Raw genomic sequence first — 15289 nt, forward strand, 5'->3', positions numbered from 1 at the left:
GTAAAATATGATCATATTGCTGTTTAATATCTTACCTTATTTAAGGACATGTGATGTAATAGCTTACTATTTGTTTATTACATATTATATTGTTTTAACATAAATTTAACTTGTTATGTGTTTATATTTAAATATATATATTTAGAGATATGTGGATACATATTGAAAATTTTCACTTATTATAATTATTTTTCCCCAAACTAATGGAGTATACTTTATTGAGCAAAAGAGTATACTAATATATTTCAAAGACTTCTGTTGCATTAGCAGCATGTATGTTTTAGGAAAAATAAAATAGTTTAAATATTTGGGTAATATATAAAAAATCGGATAATAAGTTTAGAAATAGAAATATGAATAGTCTTAGTTTATGCTGTGAGAAAGCATTTAATATTGTATTTGCAAACAAGGTGTTTCCCTTTGTATATTTGTGTTTTGTTTCTACCATTTTAAATTTGTCTGTTATTCTAATTATTATAATTGACAACAAACAACAGTGAAATCTATTTTGTCCATTACTCATCAACTTTCTAAATCTTGTGTAGATTTCTTTTTTTACATATTAGAAATGATAATGCAGAGTATTTTATGTGAATTATTTTAATAATACCAAGTACTATGATTACACATTTAGATAAATTTAGTATGATGTAGTGTTCCTAAAACAATTTGTATTGATAAAATGCTGTGATTTATGTTGTATTCTTGGCTTACTGAGTCATTAAAACCTCACTTTTTGACATAATTTCAAAATTTATTGTAATTTCAATACAATATTTTTACTTATATTCTTGTTCCAAATTTTGTTTACAGAATCTAAGATGTCCAGAAAGGGTAAAATGTGCAAACAGAAGATGTCACTATTTATTTAAAAAAAGTGTAATCAAGGAAACTGTAAATCTAGAGTATATCTTCCAAATTTCCCCTCTCTCTGTCTGTCTGTCTCTCTGTCTGTCTCTGTCTGTTGTCAATGCCTCTGTCTCTGTCTCTCTATGTTTGTGTTTGTGTGTGCTTGCAGTGTGTGTATGTATATGAATTTTTTCATATGTGTGGGCACAAGGTTTTACAGGTACACATATATACAGTTTATCATGTGTGTGGAGGTCTATGGTTAATGTTGGATATTATCTTCAACTCTTCTTCCAATTTCTTCATTGAGCTTTTCAGTTAAACATAAACCTCTCCTCTATTGCTAGTCTCAATAGACAGCTTGCTCTTGGAATAGTCTGTTTACTAATCCAAAGACTGGAATTATAGGCAGCCAAGGCCAACACTCCAACTGTAAATTTTATATGACTTTAGGTGTTCTGAACTCTGTTCCTTAGGTTACTAGACAAGTATTTTAACACTTACCCATCTCACAGCCCCGTTCTAAATGATTGTAATTACTGCACTAAAATTTTCCTCGGTATTTGTAATTACTGCCCAATAAACCTTACCCTTAGTATTTTTTAATGCATAGAGAATATAAGAATTCATAGAATGAGATAGGAGAAGCATATGCTAAAATGGTTCATGAATGGGCTTTAAAATCTCATTTTGGCACTCAGTACTCTGTCCTTCTACAAATTGTATCACTTTTTTCTGCCTTTGCTTTTCCACCTAAAGTAGTTTGTGTCTATACCACATATACATAATACGTAGGACTGAGCCTATCTGACATAATCTGAAGTCCATCAATTTATATTTAATCTTATATTCATTTTTAGTAGGTTTCCAAGGTGTTTTCCTTGAATGACATCCTCATCTATAACCCTCCCTTAGTTGAAATTCATTCCTCCATTGTTAGGTGTAGTCAATAACGATTAATGTAGCATGTAATCTTGTAAATGCTAAGACTATGTTCAACCACAAAACTACATTCCCTAACATTACATAATATTCCCGATAAACTCATATCAATCAACTACAACCTTTATTTTTAATAATATATCATTTTAACTTTTTGGGAATTCATGTTTTTACTAATCATTTTATCCATTTACATTTCAAATGACATCCCCTTTCATGGTTACCCCTCCACCAATGCCCACATACCATCCCTCCTCTCCCCCTTCTCCTTTGCTTCTATGAGGATGCCCCTCCGCTCATTCACCCCCTCCCACCTCAACCATCTAGTATCCTTCTATGCTGAGGGATCAATCCTCCTTCTCCTTCCATTAATTTCAGATAAGGCCATCCTCTACTACATATGTCTCTTGAATCCTGGCTCCCTCAAGGTATACACTTTAGTTTGGTTCTATTTATTCCCTGGAAGCTCTGAGTCGTCCAGTGAGTTAATATTGTACTTATAGGGTTGTAGTCCTCCCTTCAGCTCCTTCAGTCCTTCCGCTAGTTCTTCCATTGGGGTCCCTGGGCTCAATATGATAGCTGGTTATAAGTATCTATATTTGTATTGGTCAGGTGCTGGCAGAACCTCGCAAGGAACAGTCATATCAGGCTCTTTCAAGAAGTGCTTCTTGGCATTAGCAATAGTGTGTGGAGTTGGTGTCTGCAGACAGGATAGGTCACTTGGTGGGACGGTCTCTCCATAGATTGAGAAACCATATTTTAACTTTTAATTATAAGTATGTGTGTGGTGGTGGTGTGGGTATGTGCTCTTGAATGAAGGTGACAATGGAATTCAGAGGAAAGTATAAGATCCATTGGAACTGGAGTTACAGGTGCTTTTGAGCAGCTTGGCATGGGTACAGAGAACTGAACTCTTCTTCTTTGCAAGAGTAATATGTACATTAAACAACAGATTCATTTCTCTAGCCCCAACACCAAACTTTCTCATCATAATACCAAATATTTGTTCTTCATCAGTTAAACTCCAGGTAACAGGGCCTAACAATGTTCTAAAATCTAAACAAGAAAATTATGGACCACGCAACTTTGAACAGTTAAAAATCCCCCAAAATGAACTTACAAAAGTGAGTTTTATGCACCTTGTGCTATGCCAGAATATGGGAGATTATAAAGATTCATGGAAAACATTAAGTTTTGAGGAAAAGGCAGCATTTTCTATTACAACATATATTAGCTTTATCTAAATGCTTTAATTTGGGTTGCTTGGAACAAGAAATAAACTATAACTGAACATTTTACAAATGTTGGTAATATTGTTAATATAATAGTCTTGGTTCAGTTTCATTAATCTTAAAATCAAGATAATCTAAAAAGTTTAACTATGTTTAATATTGAAGATAAAAAATATTTCACATTGTTTTAATGACAGCATCAATAAAATCCTGTAAATAAGTAGAATCAATAAGCTTTCATCACGTGCTAATGTACGCAGTATGGGCTTAAAAGTATATCCAAAAGGCCTAGGTTTGCTCTTCACTGATTTCTAGAACCAATAAATAAATACATACATATGTATGCACGTACATACATACATACATGCATGCATACATAGTAAAAGAAAAATTCAATGTTTTTAGGGTTAATAATCTCCATATGGAGATTCTATTGAATATTGGAAGCTTGTAAAGACATGTTTGTATTAGATTGTACTGTATAGAGGTTTGTAATATCTTAAATTGCTTCCAAAAGTGCCCTTGTGTGGAACAACAGGTATGTGGAATTCATGATAGAATTTAAAAAACTGCAAAAGTACATATAATCAATGTATATATAATTATATATAAAATTAATATTTATATTAATATTAAATTAATATGTAAAATATTAATTCTAGAGATAAGTGCTCGATATAATATATAAATTAATTTTGTGAGACTTTCATATTTACAACGCATTTTATACCCTCAGACCCATGAGTATATGGGCAGAAGAAACTGTACTTGCAGTACTATAATGTGGAGGACATAATGTAAGACTCTCAGAGAGAATCTTCCCTCAGGTGGGAGATCCTCAAGCCCCAATGACCAGTCCGAGTCCACAGGCTGCAATCTGCAAGAGGATTTTTATTGATCAGGAAGCACAGGTATCTGTGGGCGTCCCAGTCAATTCGGAAGACTGGCGCCCTAGCAGAACCAGGGACGGGCTTTTTATAGTGATTTGGGGAGCAGAAGCAGGCTTACAGAAGCAGATGCATGGTTACAGGGATGTGATTGGTGGAGTAAATGAGGCATACGTGTACATTACCTATTTTGTCTATAATCATAACAGTGAGTTAGCAAAAAGTACATGGTGGTCGGGTCTCCCGGGGGGTCAGGGACTGTTTCTTTTTCCCTGCCAGGTGGCCCATGGAGCAATGTCCATATTTTAGTCTGGTTTCTGTATTTTGTTTTCTTTTCTGGGCTATTTTGTCTAAATGTTGGGTCAGCTTGTCCCACAAGTCTTGGGACACATTTGAACTTCTTGAACTTTTTCATAAGGCTTATTTTAGTTCCAAGCCTGTGTATTAAAACTCATCTGTCATTTCTATGTTTGAGGGCATAGGGCTGGGCTTGTATAATTCCCTTTCTGGAAGGGGGTCTTTCATTCCCCCATTTTCTTTTTGTCTTTGAGTGGAATCTTTCACTCTTTTATTTATTTATTTAAGGTATCTCAGTCGGTTATTGTTCTACTAATTGATACTGCTGTCTTAGCACGAAAGTTTGAATAACTGAAAGCCTATCTTTTATGAATTGTACTAGTTTGTTTAGAATGCAGGGTCCAAATAGGAGAATCAGGAGAAGGATTATTAAGGGTCCCATCAAAGTTGATAACAGCGTAGCAAACCATGGGGATCGATTAAACCACCCTTTAAACCATCCCTGTTGGGACTCAGACATCTTTTGTCTATGGGCCAAGTGCTCAGAGAGTTTGGCCATGTTGTCCTTTACTATCCCAGTATGGTTTGCATAAAAACAACATTCTTCTTTTAGAGCAGTGCATAGCCCTCCCTCTCGGAGAAACATCATATCAAGCCCCCTTCTGTTTTGGAGGACCACCTCTGACAGAGATGTCAAAGACTTTTCTAAAGCACTTACAGATTCTTCGATTGCTTTCAAATCTGCATTCATAGCTGCTTGTAATTGACGGAAATGGCCTGTTTCTATAAGGGCGGTTGTTCCTGTCCCTATACCTGCAGCTACTCCTCCAAAAGTAACCCCCCCTATTAACAAAGCTAAAGTCAGAGTGATGGGCTCTCTCTTGATCCGTGGATGTTCCTCAAAATAGGAACACACATACTCAGGCTCATGATAGATGACTTTGGGCCAAATCTCTGTCAATACACAGTAATCAGATGTTTGATTTAAAATAATGGCTGAAATGCACGAGGTTAGGCCAGTATTACAGGCCCAATAAGTGCCTGGTGGGGCAGCCAAATAATATTTCCCAGTGGGAGCTTTTCTTGTGACATTGTAGAGTGCCTGATGAGTGGGTGGCACAGTTCCTATACAAAGCCCCTGTCCTGTGACCTCGGGAAGTGTCAATCTATGGTTACGACTAGCAGAACAGCTCTCCGGGCTGTAGTCTGGTGGTGTAATTTCCTAAAACCGCTCTCCTTCATAATAAGGCAGGCTGGAGACTAGACATAACCAGCATTCTTGAGTTCTAAATGGGTCTGAATAATTGAGAATTAGATATGTACCCTTCACTAGATTAAGTAGCCTATCTCCTGTGCCTGGAGCGTGAGTGGTCGAAGCGGCGGAATCCCTACTTGTGAAGGAGTGGGTCACTAGAGAGGTTTGAGTAAATCTAGGCAAATGGGCTGGAGCCGGGAGTAAGGGGGTTCTTTGATCCTTTAGGACTAGGTTGGGTCCTACAGCCGGGGCAATCCGCTCTCGAACCAATTGGAGAGAAAACAACAGGCCCGGATGGGTCTGCCCAGGGGTATTGAGGCGGAGACCCCACCGTACCCCAGATTTCTAATCATGTTTCTTTCCTGCCTCAGTGAACCTCATTTGGATGTTAGATTCCCCAGCTGAGCCAGTAAAAGTTACAAGATCTCCCCCCTTGGCTTTCCAGGGTCCATTAGTATGAGTCCCGCATCCCCATTTAGCACAGTAAAAGGTTTCTGGCCCCCCACATTGGGCGGTTCTCTTTCCTTCCGGACAGACATACCAGCTAGAATGCCGGCACGGGGGATAAGAATTGCGGGGAGATTTCTCGGTATGCCCCCAAGAATCTTTAGCCAACTGACATAAATCAAAGGTTAGAGTAGGCCACCAGGTGCCTGGGGAGTGAGCACCGTTGGCTAACACCTGTGTCCACCCTGTCTCCAAGTTGCCTATAACCCAGGAAAGGTTGACAACCTGGTGAGGGCTTGATTGTCCAGCAACCCCCTCCCTCCAGCACATGCTCAGAGTGATTAGTGTCAGGAGTGTATGCATGTGAGTCGCAGCTTTAGGGGGTTCCGGGTGCGTTGGGCCCTCCATGTCTTCTGTGCGGTGGCTTCCTCCGGTTGGGCTGCCTTGACGTGAGAAGAGTGGATCCACGCAGCAATTCCGTCCACCTTCAGGGCGGTTGGTGTCGTCAGAAGGACAGTGTACATGGTTCATGGTTATCTGTACTGACCAGAGTCAGGATCTGTCCTTTCTCTGCAGCCTTTCGAGCCGAGATATCTGCCAACCGGTTTCCCCGAGCTTCTGGGCTCTGTCCCTTCTGGTGTCCTGGACAATGTATGATACTCAGTCCTTTTGGTAGGAATAGTGCCCTTAAGAGAGCTAAGATCTCAGCCTTATTTTTAATCTCTTTTCCTTCTGATGTAAGTAATCCCCGTCTTCGATAGATTTCACCATGAATATGTGCGGTAGCAAATGCATAACGGCTGTCAGTATATACATTTAGCCTCTTACCTTCTGCCATCTTGAGAGCCTGTGTCAGGGCAATGAGCTCGGCTCGTTGTGCGGAGGTGTCTGCAGGTAGGGCACTTGCCCAGATTACCTCATCTTTGGTGGTGATGGCAGCTCCGGCCCTCCGCTCCCCATCTACGACATAACTGCAGCCATCCGTATACCAGGTATGGTCTGCATTCGGGAGAGGCTGATCCGTTAGGTCTGGTCTGGTTCCATGTGTTTCTGCTAAAATCTGGAGGCAGTCATGTGGTTCGGCTTCTTCTGGTAAGGGGAATAGGGTGGCCGGATTCAAAGCCACCACCGGGCCAAACTGGACCTTCTCCGTATTTAGCAACATGGCTTGGTAATGTGTCATTCGAGAATTAGAGAGCCAACAGTCAGGAGGTTGTTTTATCAGGGCCTCTACCGCATGAGGCGCCAAGATAGTCAGAGGCTGTCCTAGGGTCAGCTTATTAGCATCCCTAGTCAAGAGTGCAATTGCTGCTACCATTCTCAGGCAAGGTGGCCATCCTGAGGCAACGGGGTCTAACTTCTTTGATAAATAGGCCACTGGTCGCTTCCAGGGCCCCAGTTTTAAGAACCCTTTTCAATAGCCTGTTTTCATCTACAAATAGCTCAAAAGGCTTGGTAAATATCCGGGAGGCCAAGGGCAGGGAGGACAACAAGGCACGCTTGATGTTGTCAAAGGCCTCTTGTTGTTGCGGTCCCCACTGGAAAAGCGTCCCTTGTTTAGTAAGCGGGTATAAGGGAGCAGCCATTTCGGCGTAACCCGGGATACAGAGGCGACAGAATCCTGCCGTGCCTAAAAACTCTCTCAACTGACGGGGGCTCTTGGGAACCGGAATGCCAGCCACAGTCTGTTTTCGAGCTGGGGTCAACCATCTCTGTCCATCTTTCAGCTGATACCCTAAATAAGTGACTTGAGTTTTGACATATTTGGGCCTTTTTGCTGAGGCCCGGCCTAAACGCCCAGAGTCTGTAGGGAGGATTCTGTCCCCCAACGGCAGCGGAAGCCCTCTCAGTGGCACCTGCCAAAAGCAGGTCATCAACGTATTGCAGGAGTATGAGAGAGGGGTACTGGACTCGGAAATCAGCCAGATCCCGATGTAAAGCTTCATCAAACAGAGTGGGACTGTTCTTAAATCCCTGTGGCAAACTAGTCCAGGTCAATTGACCTGAAAGTCCCAAGTCCGGATCTTTCCATTCAAAGGCGAATAAAGGTTGACTTTCCGGGCTGAGCCAGAGACAGAAGAAAGCATCTTTCAGGTCCAAAACGGTATACCAAGTATGTGTGGGGGGCAGAGTACTGAGTAAGTTGTAAGGGTTTGGGACAGTCAGATGGATGTCTTCTACCCTTTTATTGACCTCTCTTAAATCTTGTACTGGCCTGTAATCTCCAGTTCCTGGCTTTTTAACAGGTAGCAGGGGCGTATTCCATGGCGACCGGCAAGGGACTAAAATGCCCTGGTCCAGAAGCCTTCTAATATGTGGCCTTATGCCCTGGTAGGCTTCCTGTGACATGGGATACTGCTTTATAGAAACAGGAACTGCAGTGGCCTTTAGTTGAATAATTAGAGGAGGCTGCTAAAGCGCTAGTCCCATTCCCCCAGTCTCAGCCCAGGCTAGTGGGAACTTCGTGACCCAAGAGTCTATTTCTGTAGTTTGTGGTTTGTCATGTTCCGGTTCATATAGTCTATATTCATCCTCTAATTGAAGAGTCAGAACTTGAAGAGGGGTCCCATGAGGACCAGTTATCTGGGCCCCTCCTTCTTCAAAATGAATTTGTGCTTTTAGTTTAGCAAGCAAGTCACAGCCCAGCAGAGGGTATGGACAATCCGGAACATGTAGGAAAGAATGAGTCACCTTACCAGTAGCCAACTGAACCTGGCGATCTGTAGTCCATCGATATGTCTTGCCACCAGTGGCTCCTTGCACCCAGGCCGTCCGGTCACTGAGCTGTCCATGAGCCCGGGTGAGGACCGAATGTTGAGCCCAGTGTCTACTAGAAAGGGTAACGGGCTGCCCCCAACTTCAAGAGTTATCCTGGCTCAGGGGCTCTGGCCCTGACCTCCCTAATCTCTCATCTAGGGTCAAAAGGGAGGTCTCTAACTTCTTCCCTGGGGTCCACGGAATTCTTAGGTTCTTAGGGTAATCTTGAGCCCAATGTCCTTTTTCCTTGCAGTAGGCGCACTGATCTTTTGTCCAGCTTCAGCCCCTTTCAATTCCCCCTTCTTGTCTCCCTTCCTTCCCTGACTCTGAACTACGGCAGCCAAAATCCGATTCAGCTCCTTGCTCCTCTTCCTCTCCCTCTCATCTTTCTCTCTACGTACTCTTTCCTCCTTCTCTTCCTGTGTCTCTCTCTTATTAAAAATCCTTTCTGCCTCCTTAAGCAAGTCCTGCAGCGTATAACCCTGCAGGTTCTCCAATCTCTGTAACTTAGCCCTAATATCTGGCGCAGCTTGCCAGATGAAGGACATAGAGACACTTGTCATCTTCCCTGGGTCATCTGGATCATAGGGTGTATACATGCGATAGGCCTCCTTTAGTCTTTCTAAGAAAGCTGAGGGGTCTCCACCGGCCCCCTATACCTGCTTCAATGGAGCCAAATTGGTAGGGCGCCCGGGCAGCCCTCGGAGACCAAGCTTAAGAGCAACTGGCGGTAAAAAGGCGAGGTTTCCCCACCGTCAACTGTATTGAAGTCCCAGTTACTGCCTTGAGGAGGGAACGATCATCAATTGCATCAGGCAGCTGAGTAGGGACGCCCATCATCCCCAGGACGTGCTTCCCTGGCTTTCCAGAAACACCCTTTGTTTTTCTTCCAAGTCAAAAGAGCCTGTAAAGTTGCTGGACAATCATCCCAAGTGGGCTGATGTGAGTAAAAACAGATTCTATTAGTTCAGTAAGGCCACTGGGTCCTTGGAAAAGGGGGGTTATGCTGTTTCCAGTTATAAATGTTGGTCATGGAGAAGGGCCAATACTGGTCTGCTTTCTCTGTTTGTTCTGTCTGAGGGGAAAGGCCTGAGGTCGAATCAGTGCTGCTTCCGCTTATGGGCAGGTCTCCTGCTATTGGAGAAAATGCTGCCTCAGACTGGGGTTCAGCCTCTGGGAGGTCTTCTTCTGCCTCCTGAGCTGAACTTGTACAAACAGGATATGGAGGAGGCTCCTCAGATAGGAGGTCTATAAGGAGAGTTAGAATCTTCCGAAGCAATCGGCTTGGGTTTGATGTAGTTTTAGGAGATTCCTTCTTGGTGGACAGGATAGAGAGAGGGAAGAGGTTGAAAAAAGAGGAGCAAGTGGGGCTGAGGGAGTAATAACTTAGGTCTACAAACGGTTGCACCCAAGAAGGGGGGCTCAAAGGCAAAGCTTTCCAGGTGATAATGTGAGGCACCTGGTCAGGATGTCCATGTTGTCCTTGCCATGGAAGATCTGATCCTTGACCTGTAAAATAACAGTTTTATTAAAAGTACCATCCACCGGCCATCCGGCTCCAAAAGTGGGCCACTCAGAAGTGCAGAGGGTCTGCCACTTTCCCTTCTTAATTTCGACCCCTTGTTCATCGGCTCGGTCTTTGACGTCCTTCCAGTGGTCGAGAGTAAGACTCAGAGGTGTTATTAAAGACTGTCCCATGTTAGTTTCAAAGAAAATTAGAGAACAAACAAGACAAACACACCCAACAATCAAACAAGCAACAGTCAAGCGCGCCATGCGGCTACGGCGCAAAACTGAAAGTAAAAAGTCGGAGGGGTGCACTGAGGGTCCGAATCCCTCACCCTCAACCAAAACTACGTATCCTTCCGATACGGACTGAGCCCCGACAAATCGGGCCCCAAACACCCTTGGAACGCCTTCCAGGGCTGCGGGGGAGAAGTCTGAGTCGTCGGCTCCTTCTCTGGCCCGCCAAACCTAACAGTCTAGACCAAATCCAGTAACCAAACAGTTGTGAAGCAAGCCACCAGCAAGACCACAGCAAGATGAAACAGAACACAACGAACGCTGGCCAGCTTACCTCCCAGTGGATGGTCGGTGGTCCTTGGGTAGAGAATCTACGATCCCGGATGAGCCCCCAAATGTAAGACTCTCAGAGAGAATCTTCCCTCAGGAGGGAGATCCTCAAGCCCCAATGACCAGTCCGAGTCCACAGGCTGCAATCTGCAAGAGGATTTTTATTGATCAGGAAGCACAGGTATCTGTCGCATTCCAGTCAATTGGAAGACTGAAGCCCCTAGCAGAACCAGGGACGGGCTTTATAGTGATTTGGGGGCAGAAGCAGGCTTGCAGTGAAGCAGATGCATGGTTACAGGGATGTGATTGGTGGAGGTAAATGAGGTATACGTGTACATTACCTATTTTGTCTATAATCATAACAGTGAGTTAGCAAAAGTACATGGTGGTCGGGTCTCCCTGGGGGTCAGGGACTGTTTCTTTTCCCTGCCAGGGTGGCCCATGGAGCAATGTCCATATTTTAGTCTGGTTTTTGTATTTTTTTTTTTCTGGGCTATTTTGTCTAAATGTTGGTCAGCTTGTCCCACAAGTCTTGGGACACATTTGAACTTCTTGAACTTTTTCATAAGGCTTATTTTAGTTCCAAGCCTGTGTATTAAAACTCATCTGTCATTTCTATGTTTGAGGGCCTAGGGTTGGGCTTGTATAATTCCCTTTTTGGAAGGGGGTCTTTCAATAATATTGGAAGGAATGGGAAATTCAAGGCATATCTCCACGAGTTAGTAGGAGAATATTAGTAATAGATTCATTCCTGGTGCCTACAAGCTCCCCAACCCATATTTGTAATACCACACACCTAGAGTGGGCCATACATCCACCAGAATGCAGTTTTTTTTTTCTTTTTTTTTTTTTTTTTTTTTTTTTTTTGAGCTGTGGATCAACTCCAGGGCCTTTGCGCTATAGGCAAGCGCCTACCACTGAGCTAAATCCCCAACCCCCAGAAGGAAGTTTCTTATCCCCATAATATTCATGCCACCATTGCACCAGTAGTATATTTTACCACTCTGATGAATAGTGTATTTTATAGATTCACAGCTAGTTAAGAGTGCTGATTACTTTTCCCCACACACAACTTAAACTGGCAATTTTTGGTCTTAGTTAGCAAAGAAGATGTTTTCATTCAGTACTAACTTGATTTTTCAATATCCTATGAACAAAGTATGTGGTGTCTTCAGCAATATGGTCTTGCCATATTGTCCTGGTGGATAACTAAGAGTATTTTGGGGGCATCTCCAGAAAATCTATAGCTAACAAGTTTGTGAGAGATATCTTTCACTTAAAATTAGGAATTTTTATTTGGTAAAAATGTGACTTCTAGAGGAATATTATCCTTTCTGTAGGCCACCTACTATTAACTGTTTTCATATAATATATATATATATATATATATATATATATATATATATATATATATATATATATAAATGCTGGGAAGGATGTCCAGAACAGAAAAACTTCATGCACAGTTGGTGGTAACAAAACTGGGGGAAGCGACTATGGTTGTCAGTTTAGCAGTTTCTAAGGATCTATCATCTCATCTAGTTATACCTCTCCTGGATATATACCTAAATGCCACTTTTTCCTACTGGAGACATGCTTATCCATGGTCAGAGCTAGTATATTCATAATAACAAAGACATGGAAAAATCCTAGGTATGCAGGTGAGTAGATAATGAGAATTGTGTATATGTAATACATTTTATACAGCTATAAAACTGATATTAAATTTACATATAGAAGTATGGTACTGGAAAACATTACATAAAGTGAGGTAACCCAGAACCAACAAGACAAATGTCATATGTCCTCATTAATATGTGGGTTAGATCCTCAAATTTTACATTTTTTTTTTAATTTGGATTGCCTGGGGAATCCAGGGCACTAGAAAGGAACTATTGGTTAGTAGATAGGGAAGAAAGATATTAAGGAAGAGGGATAATAGAACAGAGTTGCAGTGAAAAAAAGGGATAATGGGGAGGGGGAATTTGTGAGAAAGAGTGATGGGAGATTATGGCAGATGTGTGGAAAGAGGGATAATTAATACTAAGGATGTTTGCCAATAAACCCTTTAAAAGGCCAAACTCATTAATTGTAATACAGAAAAACAAGTGTGAGTTTGGAAATTGGATTTCTGTACTCTTGCCAAAACTATTGTAAACAGTGTCCAGATAGTTCCAAATCATCAAGAACATACTTTTGATGTGTTTAACTACCTTGATTTCCCATATGCTATGGCTGCCTTCTTAGCAGTCCAATAAAAGGAGGAAAAGGCATAGAAAATTGGATACAAAGTTGCTGTTCAAGAACATTGCATTTTTCCTCCTTTCCTGGTTTTCCTGTGCTCTTATTAGAAATAAAAGACAATAAAACATTCCTGACTGGAGATCATTTTTAAATCACTTATTCTTTCCTAATCCATATGAGACCCCTATAGTATTTTGAGCATTCTAAAATATAACCTTATTTTTTACTTTTAGTTTGAAAATCTTTATTAAACACAAAAGTAGACTTAAAGTATAGAAAATTCTGAAACTGTCTCAATAAATTTGTATCCTACAAGAATTACTAAGTCAATTTTTTTCTAAGAAAGATTAAAAGTCAAGGGGTTATATAAAAGATGAAAAGGGGTTATATAAGATCAGTTTAACTACCTGCCCAAATCAATAACTCTATTTGCAAGGCAAGTTAAAAAAAAGCACTATTGCTTATACCTATTCTACTAGAAGTAATTTCATTGCCATATTGATTTGATTACAAAAGATTAGCATATACTGAGCACAAAATAACCTTTTCCCATCTTCTCGTGTATGTTATCCTCTGGTATATCAAAAATCATTTTCTTCCTCTTTATAGTAATATACATTGAATAGGATATATTTATTCCAACAGTGATGCTAATTCACATTTTCAGCATGTTGTTGTACCATACAGTAATTTGACATGAAAATTTGTGCATTTTGATTTTAAGGAAAGACCTCTTAATCTAAAGTTGAAAGCATACTAAATTTAATATTCTAGCAATGGTTTGTATTTTATTCCATGGATTCAGATTATTGCTATCACTATATCACATTAGTGTGCTGTGTTCTTATATAGTGAAGATTTTGGAATATATGAGTCAGGAGAAAAATTCTTATTATGCTAAGTGTTGTTAAGATGTTTATCTTAAGAACTTTGTATATTTTAGTATAAATTATTTCATTTATTTATAGTCATATTATACAATCTTGTCCTTGACACTCTGTCTGCCTCTCTCTGAAGCTCTGTTCTTCTTGTACAGTTTTGAAATGTGTTCTAGCTGTGTAGCCCAAAATTGTCTTGAACTCATAATTCTCCAGCCTACCCCTCATTTACCATGGGATCACAGAAGTTTGTCACTCTGTATTTCTCTATGCTTCTTTACTTTATATATATGTAGTTATTTTTGTTTATATTTCTAATTAGCAGGCAAATAAAATAACATTTATAGGCAAAAGCATACTGTGAAATATATTTCAGAATTATTATGTTTATTAACAATCCATAATCATATATATTTTCATTTTGTAGTTATAATATTTAAAATATACTATAAATATATTAATTATGACAAAATGAATAATAACAATTATATGCAATAGATTTGAAAAACTTATCTATCCTGCATACAGCCTTTCTTAGTCAAATGTATCCATTCCCAATTTCCAAATGTTGATAGCCATTGTTTTTCTTTCTACTTCTAAGAATTTAACAATTTTAGAATCTGAATGCAAATGAAATTATGTAATATGTTTTTATGCATAAGTTACACCCTCTTACACAATATAGTTTAGGTTTATCCATGTAGTTGTGAGTTACAGCATTTCCTTAGTTCGTGAGTGAGTAATATCCCATTTATTATTTTGTTTATGAGATTTTTGTTTTTCATTAATTAATTAATTAACTTTACAATCCAATCACAACTTCTACTGTCTCCTATCCTCTCAGTTCTTCTCTCTTCCCTTCCCTTCATTCCTCTTCAGAGAAGGGGAACCTTCCCAGGTATATCAATCTGCCTTGGCATTTCACATTGCAGTAGGACTTAGGGCATCTTCTATTGAGGCTAGACAGCAAAACCCAGTGAGGGGAAAGGGATCCAAAGGCATGCAACAGAGTCACATACAGCTCCTGCTATTAGAGACCCTACTTGAGGACTAAGATGCATATCTGTAACAAATGTGTACAGGGCCCTGGGTCAGTCCCATGCATGTTCTCTAGTTGGTGGTTTAGTCCCAGTGAGAACCCATTGGACCAGATAACTTGATTCTTTAGGTTTTCTTATAATGTCCATGACCTCTCTTTATCTTTTAATCCTATCTCCACATCTTTCCCAAGATTCTGTGAGCTCTACCTAAGGTTTGGCTAAGATTCTTTGCATTGATATCCATCAAGTTCCTGAGTGAAGCTTCTCAGAGGAGAGTTATGATAGGCTCCTATCTGCATGTATAGCAGAGTAGCATTAATAGTGTCAGGGGTGGGCTCCCTTTCTTAGTAGGATCTCAAGTTGGGCCAGTCATTGCTTGGCCATCCCT

The sequence above is a fragment of the Rattus rattus genome, chromosome X, assembly GCF_011064425.1.
Source record: "Rattus rattus isolate New Zealand chromosome X, Rrattus_CSIRO_v1, whole genome shotgun sequence".
Classification (NCBI taxonomy): Eukaryota; Metazoa; Chordata; class Mammalia; order Rodentia; family Muridae; genus Rattus; species Rattus rattus.